At 56.7% G+C, this 20,166-nt stretch overlaps 1 protein-coding gene across 1 annotated transcript in view; it reads left to right on the plus strand.

Annotated features, from left to right (window-relative positions):
- The window catches only part of ADARB2 (adenosine deaminase RNA specific B2 (inactive)), a 356,683-nt gene that overhangs the window by 102,048 nt on the left and 234,469 nt on the right, over positions 1–20,166 (plus strand). The gene's annotated exons all lie outside the window — the stretch shown is intronic.

Below are 20,166 nucleotides of genomic sequence, written 5' to 3' on the forward strand. Positions count from 1 at the left end.
GAGGAGGGAGAGTGTAGGGAAGGGAGGAGGATGGAGGGTGTTTCTGGCCACGCCTCGGAGCCACTGGCGGTGCAGGACAGAGGAGCACGTGGGAATCCGTTACGTCAGCTGCTGCCCTGTGAGGCCTGCGTGCAGGGAGAGTGGGGTGTTGGAGGGAGGGGCGACAGGGTGCGGGTCCAGAGGGGCTCCCGGGAAGCCAGGAACAAAACCAGGAGAGCAACCTTGAAGGACTAGCAAGCATGGGCCAGCCCAGGGACAGACAGAGGGATGTTCGTGTCGTTTCCTGCTCTCTCCTCTTCAAACCCAACACCCACACCCCCGTGCCCAAGGGCTGCTGCCTCCTAACGCATGCAGAACCATGACCCTTCCTTGGAAACCCGGAGTCTGCGAAGGTGTGAGCGGTGGTGAATTCATTCACTCACTGGTGTCTGCTCTAGCTTGGGTGGCAGAAAAAACTGGGTTTGATGGGGGGGGGCTTTGCTTTAGGGTTTCCTTGGTGAATCCTGCATTGACAGCGCGCCCCCCACCGGCCCCTCCCCGAGGTCTGGCCAGCTAGGCCCAGAGAGAGACATTGATGAAAACAACCCAACACACGGCCCCACCCCCCAGGCGGCTCCCCACCCCCACACAGGCCAGCCAGGCCACTGGGGCGGACCGCAGCCATTTAGCCCCGCACACCGCAGTTGATCTCCGTGCAACTCAACGTCTCTGACCTGTTGGGCCCCTCCTAATAAAACAATTTTAAAAAGGAAAATAGGAGGTAATAATAATAATAATAATAAATTCAACAATCCAATTCAGCTGGTGGCTGCCCAAGCTTGAAGGTCTCCGGACACCTTTGCTTAAATAGCTAAAAACAAAATTATAACAAACGGACGCAGTAGGCACCAGTCTGAAGGCGTCCTGCTACACTCGTAATGAAAAGGGCAGGCGGAGGCTGTGAGCAACCCAGCTATTAATTACTCGCCTTTCAATGCCTGGGAAGTGTATTTAAGCCAGACACCTGGAGAGGCTGTTGGCTAATTGCATGCGTTATAATGACTGTGGACACAGGGGGACAAGCTCAGTTCCTACACAACAGCCCTGGCCGTGCTCACAACCTCACGTGCACATTCCAGCCACACCCGGGGGCCCGCGCGTGCCAGGAGAGATGAAACGGGCCAGAGGAAGTCCCTTTTCCAGGCCCTCTCCAGGAGGGTGGCAAAATCGCACAGACGCGTCTTGAGAAGCCCGGTGTTCAGAAAGCAAGCCGGCCCACGCCCCGGGGTTCCCACGGCCACAAGCCTTCCCATAAGGGGTGGAAGGATGGAGCAGTTTTGAGAGCGCCCGGCCTGCCAGCCTCCCAGACACGGGACAGGGAGGCACAGAGACAGAAGCGGCCGCGGGCCCCCGCCTCCCCCCGCAGCCTGCCCCGCACCAGGGCCATCAATGGTTAATTCGGGACAGAACCCAGTGTGACCAGCGGGTCTCCAGCAATCATCAGTAGAACTAGCTATTATAGCTTGAAAATGAACTCATTAGTGGTCTTTTATCAGTGGAAAAAAGTCTATTAAATCCGGATGTGGGAAGCAGCCGCGCAGAAGCTCATTTCCATCACGCCTGTGACCTGAACAAATCCGAGACGCGCTTCTCTGGGAGCGAGGGTCAGGCTCGGTGGGAGGAGAGCTCGGAGCCCCGCGCCGCCGCAGCCCGCATCCTTCCCAGGGCCTTCCAAGGCTCCTCCCGGGAACCAGAGGCTTTTGTCCTTCCTTCTCGCCTGCCGCCTTCACCATGAGCAGCCCGGCGACTGACAGGGGCGGGAAGAAGAAGGTGCCATTACTCAGGCGCGACCCAGAGTTATATATAATATGTGACAGGGTTGTCAGGCACTGTCTACACTGCTAAACGGCTTCAGACAAAGCAGCAGGAGATGTGGCAGGAGGAAGGGCTCCTGGTACCCTTCCCTCCTTCGCCCTCCTTCCTCCTCCTCCTCCCCTCTCTTCCCTCCTCCTCCTTCCTCCTCCTCCCTCTCCTTCCCTTCTCCTCCTCCTCCCACTTCCTCCTCCCTCTTCCCCTCCCTCCTTAGCTGAAGGTAACTGCAGTCTACGGAGCCACTTCCCTGCACAGTCCATAATTGCTGCTGGTAACTACACCGGAACTCTCTGGGACAGCCCAAGCACAGGGCCGCTGACTCTTCAGATCTGCCGTGGGGGAGATGCAGCTAGCGGGAGCCCCTGAAACAAAGAGTGGGGCACGTGGAAAATGCTCTGTCCCTGCTCCTCCTTCTCCTTCTGCCATGCCCCATCACTCAGGCCGGACCGCGGACGCCCACGTGCTGTCATCACGTGCCCCTGTCCGTCCCCTCACCCATCTGGGTCCCACCTCACGCGTCAAAGACAAGGGGCTCGGCCGGAGAGACCCTGTCAGCTCCTCTCAGGGCCCCACAGCCCCCACACGGACCCGGCACCCGTGCGAGGCATGAACCTGGGGGACCCCGCCGGTTGGCACCTGGGGAGCCCGCGGGCTGGCTGAGTCAGTATCCTGCTCCCTGAGCCACCGTCTGGCCGGGGAGCGGGGCTGAAAGCGGCCGTCGCTCACTTATCGGAAGCTCTTCCCACCTGAGTCTTGCCCGGCGCTGTGGCCAGCTCTGGCTCAGGCTCAGGCTGGGACAGGGTGCGGGGGGGCGGGGTGCCCGTGGGTCCCGCTGCTCCTGACCCGGCTTCTGTCCCAATTTAACAGGGGTTTAACAAAACGGCGCCTGTGAGCAGTTAACATCTCGTATAGATTTTTGTTGTTTTGTTTTGTTTTTAAGTTCACGATTCTCACTGCCCCGCGAAGCCTCTTTAATCAGGAGACAATGGAGAACTTCACTCTTCGTCAATAGCTCTGGTCTATGTGCCCACATTTTGTCACGGACAGACCAAAATGGTTGGATAGTTTAAGAGCCTGTGTCCCCTCATGGAAGTCGTTGGCTCTCTCCTGCTCTGCTCCTAGAGAGGGGTCCTGTCTGCCTCCTCCTCCTCACAGTCCCTCTTGCCATCTCTCAGCCTCCGACTCCGAGGGAGGAAGTCTTCCTCCACAAAGAACCTGCCCTTCGTCTGCCATTCTGTCTGCCTGGTGCACAGAGCCTCCGTCCTGGGTCCTTCTGGTCCCAGCCCAGCTCCTCGCCCAAACCTCTTCCCCCGCTGCCCCCCAGGCTAAACCCTTTCCTATGCAGGGAAGGAGTGTCAGAGCCGTGGGCCTCCTCCCCGGCTCACACTGCTCTGAATCGGGAGGCGGGGCCAAGCGCCATAGGCCCTGCAAGCTCCTGGGGGACCCCGAGCCCCTCTGTCCCCATTGAAGATGTCTGCCCGTCTGGGCCGACCACCCGCTGCTCCCCCCACGTCCTAGTCCGCTGCTCGCTTCCGGGTCCGCGTGAAGCCCGCAGCATCCCAGTCTGGCTTCTGAGCCGGCCGGAGCGGGAAGTCCAGGCTTTTCCGAGGTGAGGCCCTCCTTCCATGGCAGATCCTTGGGGTGTCACTTGGCCGTGGCTGCAGGGTCGCTTCCCACAGCTTCTGTTTCCAGCTTGATGGAGACAAAACGGACAAGTACACACCGTGTGTGCAGGGTTTCCGTCGTGATGGCTTGATACACGCGCTCCTGGCGAACAATCACCACCATCCCCTCGTTACTGCCTCCCTCGTCCCACAGTCACCGTCCTCACGGTGTGGGCGTGATGAGAGCACCGCGGGTCTACTCTCTCGGCCGGTGTCAAGTACGCCATCCAGTGTCACTAACCAGAGCCCCCACGCTGTGCAGCGGATCCGGTCGCTTGAGAAAATACTGTGACTCTTGTAAGGTGCATTTCCTTCCCCCGGACTGAACCTGCGCGGACAAAGTCCGTGCGGGACGTGTTACTAATTCCAGCTGCAAAGGGGCACGGCCGCTTCTGGGGGGCAGCCCACCCCTGAGAGGTGGCCGCCAGGACATTGCACGGAGCCGCTTTCCTCAGGGGAGACACCTCCCTCCACACAAACCAAATCAGAAATTCACACACAAGAAAGGGCAAACAGGCGTCTGCCAGACCTCCACGCCCCAGCCTGCGGCGTCTCTAATAAAAGGGGACAGTGGCATCGTTGGGGGGAAGGGGCTGCATGTCATCACAGACCCCGATTAAATTAGCAACCGGAGGCCTGGGAAGATCTGCTCTGAACCGCTGACCAATGGGAACGAGGTGACCCAGGACCCAGCAGGTCACAGACGCAGAGCTGGGTTTGCCGGCGAGCGCGAAGACGGGGGAGATGCAGAGCGGGTGACTTTTCCCCTAGAACCCGGCTGAAAACAGCCTCTTCTGCCTGGTTTTTATGTAGTTGACGCTCCCATCACCTCTAAGTCATTTTCCCAGTAGGAAACTTCATGCGCTGTTTATTAGTATGACTCCGTTATATAAATAGGCTTATTCTGCTACTACAAAAGAATTGCACGAAAATATGCGTCTGAGTTCTCTGACCGTAGTACCGTGCCCTTTCCCCCTCACCCTTCCGAGTTTTAGCTACAGTGTCAGAGGCAGGGCAGACGGAGCAGATGGTAAACGCCCAGCTTCGGCAGCAAAGCGCGGACGACAGGTCACAGGAAAGTGCAGTGTAGTCGAGACGGGTATCGTCCTCGAGGAACGGGTCACCAGCCGGACCCGGTGACCTTTGACTCTAGACTCAAATACGATGCACCCTATGCTGTTTGGGGCAGTCACTGGTGTCACACCCTCTTCTGTTGAAGACGAGTAACCCCAAAAAGACCAGAGTCTCACAAGAGGCGAGGGTCAGTGCGCCATCAGTAGCTCCCTGAGATTTCTTGCCCTTTGAGGCGAGCAGTCAGGAGAACATACTATGTATTTCCGTGTGGGAAAAACCTCACCAAAAAGCTGCTAAAAAGTTAATGAAACCCGTCGTGGGTTTCCACGTGACTCCCCATCGCTGTTCCAGAAAGGCTCCGTGGGGGTCAGGTGCTAACAAGACGCCCCTTTCACTTTGGACTTGACTGTGGACGTGGACCAACCTCATTTTCCCATGTCCAAAGGCCTCCCCACCATGATCCCTAACATGATCCCCATTGCCCTTAGCAACCTTAGCTTTGACCTTCAGTGTCAGAGAAGTGTGTGTGTGTGTGCGTGTGTGCACGCGCGTGCAGCGATGGGGAGGAAACCATCTTTCTTCTGTCCTTCCAGGTTCTCAGCTGGGGCCGCTGTGACAAAAGTCAGATTAACAACGTGAAAACAGACAGAAGTATGTTAACACACACGTCTCATTTACACACAGGAGAAATGCAGGAGGAGCTACGGGGCAGGTGGCCGGTCTCAGTCTTCAGCTAAAGCGGAAGAGGGCCCCGGAGGCCAGTGCGAGGGGCCCACTGGGAGAGGCCCCCCAAACAAGGCCAGGCTGTTATGCAGCTGGAGGAGGGTCTCCTCCAAGGACCAAGCACGGGAGTCTCTGGTGATTCAGACAATGCTGTGCCTCCTGCAGGTACAGAGAGGGGGACAGATTGCCTTTGTAAATGCAAATGTCCCTCACAAAAGGGCCATTGCACTCTGTTTTCAGAGCTTCTCCTGTGTTTGCTGGTCTCAAAATCATCAGCTGAAAAAAATCCCTATTTTATGTACATTCGGGTCTCCTACAGTATCTGCACATCTGTTTGTAGAAACACCGATGTCTGTATGTGTGTCGGTTTGATTCCCGAGATAATCTTGCTGGAGACTTTTCTGAAAGTGAAACGAGTCTCTTCCTTACTGTAAAACCTAAGGAGATTTTAGCAACGGACCTGCCTCACCCAGCCCCCAGCAGCCTGTGCCACTGTTACCGTGGGAGTGGGGTGCCAGAGGGGAGAGAGATAATTGGGAAACATCATTTCACACCACACACCCGCACGCGTGCGCATACACACACACACACACACACACTACTGAAGGTTTCAGTCTGTGCATTTGCACGAATGGTCTTTGCATGAGGCCCACCAGGCAAACGCTCTTGAGTAATGACATGGGTGAACGCTGGCGTTCTGCGAAGCCCCACTTTTGTACTTGAAGTGTTCCATGCCCTTGCCAGCAGTTTGAAGTCCCGAGAGGGAGGAGGGGTGCGTGGCCCAGCTATGGTGGGTGCTGTGCCCCCCACTTCCTAGGTAACAGGGACACCCAAGACAAGGACCAGACCACTCTGTCCACTGGGGAGCGATCACCCTGAGTCCATTAGTCCAGGTCCCCAAAGGTGTTCTGAGCAAACGCAATATGCAAATATATAAAACACAATGAATCCGGGCTATCTATAGGAAACGGGTTTTCTGAAACTATGAAACAGTCGTGGACACTGCTGTCCAGATTTCAGGTCCCCAAAGTTCCCCAGACTCCAAATAATGTGCCAGTTCCTCGAAGACCTGCCTCCCAGGGACTGCTTCCCACCTTCACCACCGAGACTGACCGTCTGGTGGGAGAGACTGTCAGGGCTCAAGTGAAGGTACAATTTCTGAATGTGATTTCCACCTGTGAGTAACTGTGACCCTCAAAACCAGACTCCACGGCAGTGACGACTGGGACACGGAACGCCTGGCGGGGTTCTCACCAGACCGCAATGCTGGCGCGCCCGACGGTGTTTGCAGAGAAAGGACCGCGTCTTACAGAAGGTCATCGCTCGCAGAATACACGGCAGAGGCAGGACCCAGGGTACGGCCAAACCTGCGCTTTTGTGTTTTTCCTCCTCAAAGGGACGAAAGCAGGCCTTCGTTCTAGAAATAACGGCAGCGCTAACCAGGCCAGTCCGCCTCGTACCGTCGTGAGATCCTCCGTCTACCCTGCGCGGAGGTGCAGCCGGGCTCCCCGCCCCTCCCGGCTCGGCCTCTCCCCGCTACCACCTGCGGGGCCCAGGTCCCCTGTGGGGCGCTCCTGCGGAGACGGAGACGAGACGCTGACGAAAGCGGAGGGTGTTCACGAGTCCCCAAGGAACCACCGCCGTGGCTGCCACCCGAAGGCTGGTCCGCGGGGAACAGCCTCACGGGCAGATGCTATTTCTCCCAATAAACAAGCCGTCTGTGACTGAGGAGGACCCCGCTGCAGCCCCTGGCAGCCACGGGTTACGGCCGCTGTCGCCATGGTCCCCACCACCGCAGCTCACCTCTTCTGGGCACCGCGGCCTGAGCGCCTCACCCCGGTGCTGCTGCGTCCTCACAAGCACCGGGGACAGACGAGCCGGTGGGGTCGTGGGGCCGGAGACAAGGGGCCGGCGGTGCAGAGAGCTCGCGGGTCCGCCCAAGACATGCGGTCGCTGCGTGGGAGGCGGGAGTGGAGATACACTCGGACTCCTTCCAGCCGGGCCGCCCGTAGGCACGCGGCTACATGTCTGTTCCCGCTGGGATCCCCGAACCTGTCCCACTGCTGGGAACAGGCTGGCGTGTGGAGCAGAGCACCGCGGCCCACCAGTCCGGAGCCGTCGCAGGCCGATCCCCGGGAGCTAGCCTCCTGCCTCACGCCGAGCCTCGCCGGCGCATCCCCGAGCGCAGCCTCAGCCCCGAGCGCAGCCTCTCTCCGCAGACGGAGCGTTCCTCGGGGTCCTGCTTCTGAGCCCTCTGTCGTGAGCCGCCTGCTCGTCCTGCCGGTCCCCCTGTGCCGCGCGTTTCCTCCCCGTGACTTCCCGCAATCAGCCACCCACGCCAAACCGGCAGGCGTTCATGTGTACTACTGTGTTCACATCGCATCTGCAATCCATACCAGGGTCAAGAAATTCTATCCCGGAAATCTCCCGGGGCAGCACCTGCTCGCTCAGAAACTGAAAACACCACGTCTGAATGTAACGGAAGAGAAATCGGAGCACGGTTTGCCCCAGACCGAGCATCCCCTTTAGTAACAGGCTGATAACATCAGCTGCTCCTGCCGATGATTTACCCACATGGCGGGAGAGAGTGTGGCTTGTTGGCTTTCATTGCACTCCGTCATGAGGTCTGTTGTCCTTATGGGAACTCAACGAGACCCCTGGGGAAGCCAGCCGTCTTTCTACTGGGGTGTTAGGGTCCATCTTCCACAGGACCCACAGATGTCTTCTGTGGCACCATGATAGCGTGTTAAGGTATGAGCCCAAGTCACCTGGGAGCACACCCTCCCGAAACCCTCGTCCCCCGGGGCGCTGAACGTGGACTACGAGGGCTGGGGCACGGGCGTGCGTGACGTACGGGATTGCGAGTGAGGTCTTAGTGGGGATCGCAGCACTAGCAACGCAACAACGTTAGTTCTGCTGGGAGTTACCGTGTGCGTCTGAGACGGACAATGCACCAAGCACTTTCTCTCTCTTCTCTCTCGGTCTTCCCAGCACCCTATGAATTTGGATAATTATCGACGTCACTTTGCAGACCAGCAAAGTGGGGGCTGTGGGTGCAGCCCCGATAATAACACCGCGAGGCCATCAGTGCATTCTGACGTCTGTCTCCCACATACCCCCAGGCCCCAGTACCCTTCACCCAGCAAGTCCAAGCTGGGGGAAGCCTATCAGCACCAAGTCAAACCCTGAAGTTAGACTTGTAAGTTTACGATGCACGATTAGCTCACAGAACATGCCAGGTTTATCAGTAGGATTTGTTTTAGGGGCACCTGGGTGGCTTAGTCACTTGAGCGTCCAACTCGTGATTCAGACTCGGGTCATGATCTCACCGTCGTGGGTTGGAGCCCACACTGGGCTCCATGCCAGGGCTTAGAGCCTGCTTCCAGTTCCCTCCCTCTCTCTCCTTCTGCCTCTCCACCCTCGCTCATGCCCTCTCTCTAATGAGTGATTCTGTGCCATTGAATTAATTTTAGCTGTTAACCCCGTGTTACATTCCTGGACTACACGGCAGAGGAAAGAGATGTGTGTTGAGCACGTCGTCCATTTGTCCCTGTGGGCCACGTGTCCCCTGCTCTCTCAAAGCCCAGCCCGCACACACTCCCCTCATGCAGCGCAAGCAGCACACGGGGCCATGCAGGGAGAGGTGCTGGGCTGTGTGGGGACGGGCGCCCTGGTTCTGACTCCGTGACGTGGCTCCCCCATCCCCGCCTGTGGGCTGTAGGGTGTCCCGGCCCCAGTCCACTCCTTCCAAGTTCAGTTTCAAGGTGCTGGCTCTTGACCAGGCCACACTGGGGGAGCCATGGCTGATTCTGACCCTCGTGACGGACTGACCACTGGTCTCAGCGGTCTCTGTGCAGCCAGCTCCTACTGCCCTATGATGGTGTCCCACTGGGCTCACCTCCTCCGAGAGCTTTCAGCTCCATCCTCTATGCCTGCCCCCCAGGGCCTGGTACAGCTTCTTTATCTACTGGGATCTCAGGGAAACAAGACAAGCTCAGCACCGCGACTCTAAGAAATGGACCTCATGGGCTGTGGTTCCCTTGGCTGCTTGCGGACTGTTGAGGAAGACCAGGTGAAGGGGAAATGCTTTAAAGGTGAATTTAGAAGTTTTTATGGGACGCCTGAGTGGTTCAGTCTGTTAAGCGTCTGCCTTGGGCTCAGGTCATGATCCCAGGGTTCTGCGTTCATGTTGTAAGTCGGCTCCCTGCTCAGTGCTTCTCCCTCTGCCCGCCACCCCCCTGCTTTTGCTCTCCCAACCTCTCTCAAGTGAATAAATAGATTCTACTTTTTAAAAAACTTTTTTATCACAGTCCTCTAAACATTGGCTTTATTTTTGCTAATACACAGATGAAAAAAAAAAAAAAACCCAGAGGGCTTAAGTTGAAAGACTTTATTTTCATTCCATTACTGTCATTTGTAGGATTTTAATGAAGCCTTACAACCCTTCAAAAGAAAGTCACAGTCAGCATAATGTATAATCATTGGAGCTCTTTGCTTATATAATCACAATTTCTTAATTCTGTGGTTGGTGGTTCCCGTGAACCATGCGGGGTCAAGTAGCTACAGGGCAGAGGCTCATTTTACCCCAAACACAAGGTCCTGTCACTGAGAGAAGCCATCCGCTCGGCTTCAGAAGCCCCCGACGGCACGGAGCATGGCCCGGTGCGCTACAGTCAACCAGGCACCATCTCTGCTCCCTGAACCACGTGGGCGTCTTGGCCCTATTACAAGAACCCACAGGTCTTCCCAGGGCCTCTAGCCCATTGCACTGTGCTCCGTTGCTGGCCGACCCGCTCCTTTCCCCGCAGCCTGGCGATCACCATCCCCAGTGCCCTGGTGTCAGCGCTGGCCACCCCTGGGCCCACCCCACAGCCCAGAAGGCCTGGCCTGTTCTGGGCCCTGGCCCTGCCCGATACCGCTACGAGGCTTCACGCCTGCGTTTCTGCACATTTACGTGTGGAACACATAAATATTTGTGAAACAAGCCTTCTTTCCTCGTGCCAGATGTGACTCTCCTTCCCGCTGATGTTACGGTTATGTTATTAAATCCTTTCTTGACCAATGACACTTGCACAGAGGTGGGGGGACCCTCCTTGTGTACAGTTCACTTCTCTGTATACTTGAGCTGATTGTCCCCAAACGAGACAAATCTGTCATAGTTTGTGTTTTTTGTTTGTGTTTTTTGGGATTTTTGGAGAACATGCGACGCAAGGAGACAGTAGTGATACTAGAATCTTTGGCTGTCACTTCTCTCCTTGCCTGAGAATGTCATTGTCATTGAGCAACATTTCAGCTACCGTTGTTGCTTGTGGGTATGAAATCTTAGAAAGCAAAAACCCTAAAAATACACACAACTCAGCAGCCCACAAAATCTAATAATCCCACTGCCTTGTGCCAAAGTAAGGGTTCTTTCCTACCATCCGGACGAGTCTCGAGGGGACGCCAAGGAAGCTCCAACCACATATCCCGACTTCCCAGCCACGGGCAGACCCCACTCGCTGTGGGGGACCTGGAAGGGATGTTGACCGGGCAACGGGTCGGAGCACACAGCAAAATGCCCCTGGAGGTTTGTGCGCTCCACGCAGTAAGGCCCCCAAAGTAGACCCTAAAAGTTTCGGGTAGACTCACTCTGATCTCGATGGAGAGCTCCAATAGCCCACTCTGAAGTCACTTCCCGTCAGCTCCAAAATGCTCTAAAACGTGTCCCTGCCAATAGTTTTGTCCTCTCGGCTGGACCACTTCTCTGTTCCGTCCGGAGTCTCCACAGATCCGTCACAGACTTGACCGCCTTGTGGGAAAAGTGCGCTAGGCTGGAACAAAGGTCTGACCCGCCTTAGTCCCATCATGACGGCTGACTTCCGGCCTCAGCCGCCCACCGCGATTGCAGTTAGAGCTCTGGACCAAGCCTCTCACCTGCCCAGCCCGCCGTCCGCACGCGGCTCCGTGGGTGTTCGTTCCTCCCGAGCGCTCTAGGTCTCAGGGGTGGGCGAGCCCAGAGTCCCGTCGTGTTACCCGATGCTGCCCATCGCTTGGAGCTCCGACCTGTCTGGTGTCCCCACAGCTCTTTCCCCAGGCCACCGCCACAGACAGGCGTGGACTGGCCATGCACAAGAATGTTTCTTGACTTTAAATAGCTCCCAGGATGAGGGTCAGCCTCATTTCCGCCTTGCAAACCTCGACTCAGGGTGGGAAGCAGCTCAGAGCTTTCCGACCATCCTCAGTTTCTTCCCCACAACGCTGTGTCCCAGCCGGCGCTGAAGGGGACCGGGCTCATCAGTGTCTCCCGGGTGAGTGGGTGATGGAACCGGCGGACCGGGCTTGCCACGGGCGAGCCACACGTAGGGCCATGGTTTCCTCCGCGTGCTGAGGGGGTTGAGAGGTGCGATCCCTAAATCCAGCGTCCCGCAGCTCCCCTTCTACCGCCTCGACACCTCAGCACTGCCACGGGCTGCGGGATTGCTCTTTCGCGGCTTTCAAACACTCCCGCTTCATCTTGCTCCAGGGGCTTAAGCTGTTTTAAATGTTCGTTCTGAAAAGGAGCCTTCTGGTCGGACAGGGAAATGAACAGAGGTTTCCAGCGGCCTCCAAGGCCCCCTGGAGCACGTCAGAGCCCTGTGCTGGCAGGCGGGGGTGCTGACAAGCGGCAGGAGCCTGCACGGAGCCGTGTTCTGCCCCCTCGGAGCATCTGCGCCCTTCGGCACCCAGCGGTCGGCATGGGCTCACAGCGAGCATCCTCGCCGAAACCCTTTCCAGCAAACCTGGGTGCGCACATCAGTTCCTGGGGGCTGGGACGGAAATGGTTCCATCTCTGAAGTCTCCCGCAGAAACGTGGGAGAAGGACATGGCGCTGCGTAGGCACGTAGATGTACCACGTGTCGCAGTGACCGCGTGCGTGTAAGTCAGCGGACACGCGACACTAAGCATGCCTTTAGCCGGTCAGTGCGCAGGCCCCAGCCCGCTGCGTGCGCCCTGTCCCATGGAGGCCTGAGCCTCAGCGCCCCAGGGCCATGTTCAAGAGGGGCTCGGTCTCCGGCCAGCGGCCAGTGGGACGAGTGCTCCCAGGCTGCTGTGGCGAGCACGCCACGGGAAAAAAGACAGATACGGAGAGCCTTACTCCCAGGAAAACTCCCCGGGGGCTCGCGGACGACTGCTGCAGACACTGCTGAGCCCCCCACCCCGGAAATACGCAGACAGTCCACCCACCAATGCAAGGGAGATGTCTCCAAACTCTTAAAAAGACAAAACCCTCCCTGCTTGAGCTCTCACTTACTAATACGTCACAGAAATCATATACAATAGAACATACTTTGGAGATTATGATAGTTTTAATTATCATCAGTATTTTCATTTATTTTTACCTTTCATTTGCAAATTAAGGATGTTTAATGTAAATTAAATAAGTTCAAGACTATCGAGGGAGGTTCCGTGGTGTGCCCGACTCCGTTGAACCCCAAGAGGGAAACGCAGGCGCGGAGGTCGGCAGGGAAGCTGCACGAGGAGGCGGGCTGGTTCGGGTGGCTTGCTGCTCTCAAAGTGAAGGGAGTCCAAGCCTGCTGCTGTCACGGAGGTCTTACTTCTCTCGTCTGGTGTCTGACGCTCCCAGCATCTTCTCTCAATTATTCCTGAACAGGTCACTGCAAAGTGATCGCCCCATAGCGCAGGAATCCCAGGCAGACAGGAGGGAGCCGGTGCCCCACACGCAGGGTTAGACCTGGAACAGGACATACGTTCCCAGGGGGGGATCGGGGGGCCCTGGGTCCGGGGCTCGTGAGTGGGGTGAATGACGTCTGCTGTGAGAACGCAGTCTTGCGTTTTCTGAGACTAACCGGTGAGCAGATTTTCTCTCACTGTAATGATTTGTCACTGAGGAGGTGCCCGAGCTGCCTAGTGGACGAGATTGTGCTAAGCCCCGTTTTTGCCCTAAGGAGCCTCCCGTGAGGAGGCGTCTGCAGGGTTCTGTTGGACAAGCACGACACGACCCTACGGCCTCATCAGACAGGACGGGGCGGGGTTCCTGGTGACACAGGGTGACAGAGACGGAGACTGAGTCAGAGACAGGGAGTTAATAACATGGGAGGTTCTGGGAGCCCTGAATCCCTCTGGGTTCAGACATTCACTGGTAAACGCAAAGGGTGGGGCTCTACCAGCTGACTGTCCACAGCGCTGGAGAGGACAGACCATGCCCTCAGGTGCAGAGGCCTTTCTAGGAGACGAGAAAGAAGGAAGAGAAGCAGCATTCCCAGCGCCACTGTAGCTGGTTCCCCACTTGTCTACACACAGCCCTGGATGCAGGTCACAGTGTCTCGGAAACTGGTCCCCGCATCTGCCCGGTGGAGCTCACTCTCTACCACCGAGGACCCCATGGGACTCCCAGGCCCCCCGCACACAAGGCCCAACCCAGGCGGGGGGTCGAGGACCTTTCTCAAGAAAATGAGGATGGGGAGATTTAGTATTTTTTTTGAACAGGAGAAAATCAAATGTAATTACATACATACAGAGAATCCCATAAACATGAGATGTCAAATCAGTATGGCAAAATGGAGTGACCAGTGTCATTCTTGACTACTGAGAACAGGGCAGGGGTCTGGGGCCTCAAGGGAGGGAAGGAAATTCATGGAAAGCAGGAACGTAAGCAGGCACGGCCGGGTTTCTCCCCTCCTGCCACGGTTAGTTCATTCACACTCTAGCCTTCACGGCGATAGCTCATTCCTTCATTCCCAGAACCTGTGAGGATGGGAGGCTTTAAGCCTGGGGACAGCCGGCCGCTGAGTGTGGACGGAGAGCTGGAGGCCGCTGGGATTCGAGGCCCATGGTTGGGCTGGCGGTGGCAAGCTGCTGGCCTGGGGATACCCGTCGCTGAAGTCCCAGGGACACGTTCCACCATTCCTGCTCTTGAAACGTTTCCAAACCCAGAACTTGGGCACGTTTCCAGGTTTGTGCGAAAGGAGGACAGAGCAGATCAAATAATACCCCAGTGGAAGTTACCAAAGCCTGTTAGTAGATGTGCCTTAGAACACAGGAATAATCAGACCCTGTGGGTCAGTAATGGAGATAAGGAGCCTCTTCCCACTGGGACGCCGGCTTTGCGGCCAAGAGTTCCGCGTAGGGCAGAGCTGCCTGCGACGTTCATGCCGGAAGATCTCCATTCAGGGCTGAGAATTACTTCTGGGGCTGACTTCGCTAATGAGCTCTTTTGTCTAGAGGAGAGCTGACTTCTCCCACAAAGCTGGCAACTCAGGGCCCCCGTGTCTGGGAAGGAGCCTTCCCATGTTGACTAGAGAGGTGCCCACCACACACGGCGCTGACCTTGGCCAAAGCCTCTGCCCTTGACCCCGTCCTTCCGCCCCCGTGGCCTTCGAAACACCCAGGGCAGAGCACTCAGCCTGACCCATCCCGCACCGGGTCCACTCACCTCAGGGGTGCCTAGAGAAGACGTGCTGGGCCGGCCCCATTCTCAAGGGTCTAGAACGTTAGTGCCCCACAGCACTGTTTCCTGAGGGTGGAATTTCCAGGGGATGCTGCAGGGTAGCTGCAAGGAGGTGGGTCCCCGTGGAGTTTGTGTGGGGCTGGCTGCTTCCCTCCTTCGGCAGCAACCACGCCATGCCCGCCCCCAGCCCCGTCTGGCCTCCCCCCACTGTGCAGGTCTTTCCCAGCATCTCCCTGAGTCCTTCTTGAAGCTTACAGAGTGCTGTGCCCACGTGTTTGGAGGAACTGTGCGCAGACCCATGGTCGCAGGTCCCACATCCCCGGCGCCATCCGTTGGTGGCCAGGGCCCAGAGCCCCACACATTTCCACGGCGGGGCTGCTGGTGGGAAGCCCCTGGAATCAAAGATGCTTTGAAGTTGGAGAGTTGGAAGTCAGCACATTGTAGAACTGACAGCAGAGGAAGCGGTGGAGTGGCATCTGCTGTCAGCCCCAAAGTGAGAAGAAGTGCTAGGACAGTGGTCGGGGGAGACCATGGGGGGCCCCGAGCGGCATGGTCAGGTGCAATCACACCGATTCCGAGCACATGGGGGATGGTTCCCCAAGGGCGGCACCAGGCACGGCTCCTCCTCTTATAACTGAACCTGGGAAAACCCCAGACCTGCTCGGCTTTGGCACCAGCAGCCCGGAGTAGAAAGATGGCTTTCCCTGTTCAGTGCTGGCAGGTTTAGAAAAGAAAAGTGAGTGGCTGCTATCCTGGAAAGAGCAGAAGAGGGCTCGGCCGTTTTTATTTTCTGGAAGCATTTAACAGAGAGATGTGGTGTCACATCTGCTGGGGACTTGGCCCAAGGAGGGGATCCCATGGCAGGAAGAGAGATGAGGCCTCGGAACACACTGCCATTTAGAACCGTCCTTTTCAGACGTCTCCGGTCTGGGCTCAGTCACTGTGAGATGACGGCGACATCCTCTACCACGTTGATTACAAATGAGCAGGCTGGGGAGCAAACGGTCCGTGTGTGCTGGGTGGGTGGGAGCGCTCGTCCTCCAAGCGCAGGTCCTGACGGCCGGTCTGCCTGCAGGCGGGAGCTGGAGCCCGTGAGCCCCGTGCCCGACCGCCCTCCCGCCACGCGGCACTGCTTCCCTGCATATTCTGTTCCAGCCCCGTGCAAACACTGGGTGGTCCGTGCATGTTTGGGTAATCAAGGTGGACTCTGGGGGCCTTTCCAACTTGTGATTAATTAGCAAGCAGCTAATTCACTGTGGACACCTTGCCTGGCCACAAAATGCCGTTTTGACACATGAACAATACAAGCTGAGTCCCAGATTGAATTGCAGTATTAAGAGGCAGGAGGAGAGTGTGGAGGAGAAGGACGAGGAGGAATGTCCTTGGGGTCCCAGGCTGTTCGAGCCCCCCAGGCCCGCATATGGCAGCCTGGACACTGATTACACAGCTGCGGCCCCATCTCCCCGCAGGCTGGCCTCGCTCTGCACATCACGTTCTCACCAAACCTTCCGTGCACCGAGCGCAGGTCCCCCACCCCACCCGCGGGTCCCGGCTGCCTTTGCAGACGCCGCAATAGAGCCGTGTGCTTTACAATTATGCAAAGACAGTCACTCCTCTTACCTCCACGCACCTCCCCCACCCCAATATTTTCATGTCTGAAGTTAACATTTCGTCATTTGATTCAGCAGCCTGGATTTGTCTTTTAACATGCAGCCATCAGAATGAAACACCGTGTCTGTCCTTGTTGGTCAAAGCGGGGTCCCGTGCCTGGCAGATTTCCCAGCCCCCACCCGGACAGACTGAGCCCAAACCGGAAGAGGGGCAGGCGGATATCTGTGCCTCGAGCCCTCCTGCCTCCTGCCGTTCCTTGAAGCCCCTGCCTCCCTCCATGGTCTCCTGCACTGGAAGACCTTCCCACCTTCACCCCACTGAGCTGTTACTACAAAAGGATGGACTTGGGGAGTTGTGTTCAGTGGTCCACAGGCAAACCCTCCGAAAGCAGCACCATCCGGCCAGTCTCCGTCTCACCAAGCTGGATGTTTGCTAAGAATCTGCAAATGGTTACCCATTGTTTGACCCGTCAGGTTTCTTGTGTTGATCACTGAACTCCCCGTAAAGACCAAAAGAGGACATGCCGGTCCAGCACAGCTAAGTTCTGTGCAGAGGAGAATGCTCCCTTGATGTGGCCTCTATGGGATCTCAAAATGGGAGCAGCAGAGCTTGTAGGCTTGGGGGTCTGGGCCAGCGGACTGTCCCATAGGGCCTGCAAGGCAGCCGGCCGCCCGGGGAGGGCAGAGTTCGTGACCTAAGGTCTTAGAATTGGCTGGCGGATGCAGAGAGTCTGGAAGTGGGCCTTGATAAGCCAGCGCGGTCTTGCTCACTGTGGTAGCTGGCCCACAGTCTACTCATTCATGAGCAAGGGTTTCCTGGAGCTACTTCTTCCTGTCCTCACAGTGGTTAGCACAGAAAAAAATACGCTTGGTTCCGAATTGTTCAGCTGAGGGACAAGAGAGGTATTGGTGCGAGTTCCCCTTTATGGGTGCCCTCCGTCAGCCCACGCTGACCCCGGGGGCTGCTGCATTGCTGTAAGCATGATAAAGAGCCAAAAGCAAATCACAACCAGCCAGCAAACGCACCAAAGGTGTCACCACGTGTTCTTCTAGCTGAACCCTAACCCAGGTACCCATCATTAGCCCCACGGATGCAGTGTTTTTCAAAATTATTTTTCAAGATAAGCAAGAAAGTAAAATATTAAAACAAACAAAACCAAGCTCTCCTGCTTCCCGGGTGAGAGGAAAGCTTCAGCAGCTCCTTCTCTTGCCAAGGGGATCCCTGAAGGTCCAAAAGATTCAATTAATACTCAGGAGCCTTCATACCAGAAATCATTAATTTTTTTTTTGAGGTCAAAACCATAGCTTAGAGGAAAACCAATTGTACAGCCAAATTATGTGTAAACAAGAAAGGAGATGGGAGCCCTTGGTAGGGGATATGAATATACAAGTAGCTATAATAATTTTACCAGAATTTAAAGCAAAATCTTTTGAGTGCCAGAAGACAGAGAATTTGCAATTCCCCAATGTAATTGAGTGCACTTTTATAGACTTCGTTTTTGTTTTGGAAATTAATTCTTCCACAATAGAGATACTCTGGTTAATTTAAGTCATAATTAAAAACAACCCTGGCTTATATATTGATTCGATTACATTGTATTTCATTGCTATTTATTGTTTCACATTTTAACGAGTTAATAAAGGAGGGGTTTTATGTATTCTTTCGTCTACTTATAAGCCCAAGCTACTTTTTGAATAGAAATCATGTTTGTGCCACATGGTTTTTTCCTCCCGTCGTAGTAATGATGATGTTGCTTCACTGACATGAAATGATCAAGGGGAAGTCAGGGATCCATTGTCTGCTTGGGGGGGTCCCACACTCCGGCCTTCAGGACAAAACCAGACCCGGTTCACACCTGAAAGGCGGAGGTCCTGAGAAAAGTCTGGTTCACCAGCTGCTGGCTAGGGCGGGGACTCAGGTGGGTGGGTGAGAAACTGGTATCGGGGCCAAGCCCTTCTCTGCCAGCAGCGGCAGGTACCGAGACGTCCTGCTCTGCCCCGGGACAGCCTCCGCATCTGGAAGCAAAGCGAGGTCCGGCGCCTCAGAGAACAGCAGCTGGACGGCTCCTGCCCGTCCCTCTGATGTGTCTCGTTCTCAGGTCCAGGGCTTGTGGCCCCCAGACCAGGTGGCCTCACTTGCTCCTGCTGGCCTGGCATGGCCTTGGCGTCCTTCTGGCCACGGCCGTTTGCCGCCTCATTTAGCTCGTCACTGGCCCAGGAGTGACAAACCACAGCCTGGAGGGGGCAGGACACCAGGGCCCTTTTCTGATGCCATTTTTGATCTTGGTGGGGCATCTGTTTTCTTAGACCTACCTGTCCCTGTCTGCAAAACGCTGCTGTGTCCCGCACCCCGGGCCCTGGGGAGGACAGAACAATAGGTCAAAGGTCAGAGCCCTTCGCATTGCATAAAGCTCTGTAGATGCTGTAGATGCTGCAGATGCTCTGTAGATGCTGAAGACCGCACTCGTATCATCACAGGTCCCGTGGGGATACAAAACTCTGCCAGCCTTTGGAGGACGGCGACCCCTTGCAACACATTATTGTGTGCCATTCTTCCCTCGCCTCCTGGGAGGAACTTTCTGGAGTGTTTGATGTTGAAATGCAGCCTCTGCGGAATTCGGCTCCATCGGTCGATCTAAGGCAGGACGCCACAGGTGTTGTCATTCCGACGAATCGTTGGTCCCTTTATTAAAGCACAGCCCAGCAATTACTCGGTGCTGACAGACAGGACCCTGCAGCTCCCAGGAAACAGGGGTATTGATTACGAGGAGTACAAAGTGGCTCTGTCTGGGAAGCAGGCTCGGCCGTAGGAGGGGCTGCCGCCAACGGGGCTCGTGGTGGATCTTTCTTGAAATGAAGAGGGTGAGCTGAGCTGGGAAGTCCTTACACGTGCTAAGTCTGACCAGACACATGGTCATGAAGCTAGCCACGGAGGCCCCGCCAGACCATGCAAATGGTCTGATCAAAGCCAGCGTCATGACGGCCTAGATTTGGGGCAGGCTGAGGACAAGTCCTGTGCGCCTCGGGGCGGGGACTGGGCCGCAGAGACCCGCCGCTCACCTTTAACGTAGGCCCGGCAGTCAGTTTACTGACGATGATTGTCCTTATTCTCCAGGGAGGGAAAGTGTACCAGGAGAAAAAAGAATGCACGGGTTTATTTTTTCTTAATGGCTCTGCGGGTCCCGGTGGCTGGATGACGTTGGCAGGTACCCCAAAGAGCAAATAGACGCAGGGACGCAGGTCACTCAGGACACGCAGGAGCAAGAGAACCCACTCACTCCCTACGGAGGGGCACACGCCACCGGGCGTGGGGTCCGCCGCTGTGGCTCCGTGATGGGCAATCCCTGCGCATCTGGCGCTGACCCTGTTGCACCCACACTCGGCAAGAGGCTGAGCGGCCCCTTCCACGGACAGCGGCTCTGTGCCGTGGACCATGCCATTCCCCAGCACCGTGGCCGTGCCCGGGGTGGGCTGGGATGGACACGGCTGAGATGGGTCCCCGCTGCCCGGGTGTGCGTCCTGTCCGGCAGGCGGGTGAGACGGGACCAGCCCCAGTCTTGTGGCGCAGGCTGCCCGCCTCTCCAGCGCCCACGTTACAGCTGGTTATAAGGGGGGCCGACCCCAATCTCAACCCACGCCCCATCGGTGCGCCTGCCGAGCCGACCAAGCGCTGTGGGCCGAGATGGGCGAGGGCGGGGCCCGGCGGGAGGGAGGCCGTGTTCCGCCTCGGAGTGACCACGGCAGCCGGAGTGGTGCGGGGCTTCTCCGCGGGGGCGTCGTCCTAAACTGTGCACGGGCCGCAGCTCCCCCCGTGCGG

The sequence above is a fragment of the Lontra canadensis genome, unplaced genomic scaffold (genome assembly GCF_010015895.1).
Source record: "Lontra canadensis isolate GAN:19392208 unplaced genomic scaffold, GSC_riverotter_1.0 scaffold76, whole genome shotgun sequence".
NCBI classification, from domain to species: domain Eukaryota; kingdom Metazoa; phylum Chordata; class Mammalia; order Carnivora; family Mustelidae; genus Lontra; species Lontra canadensis.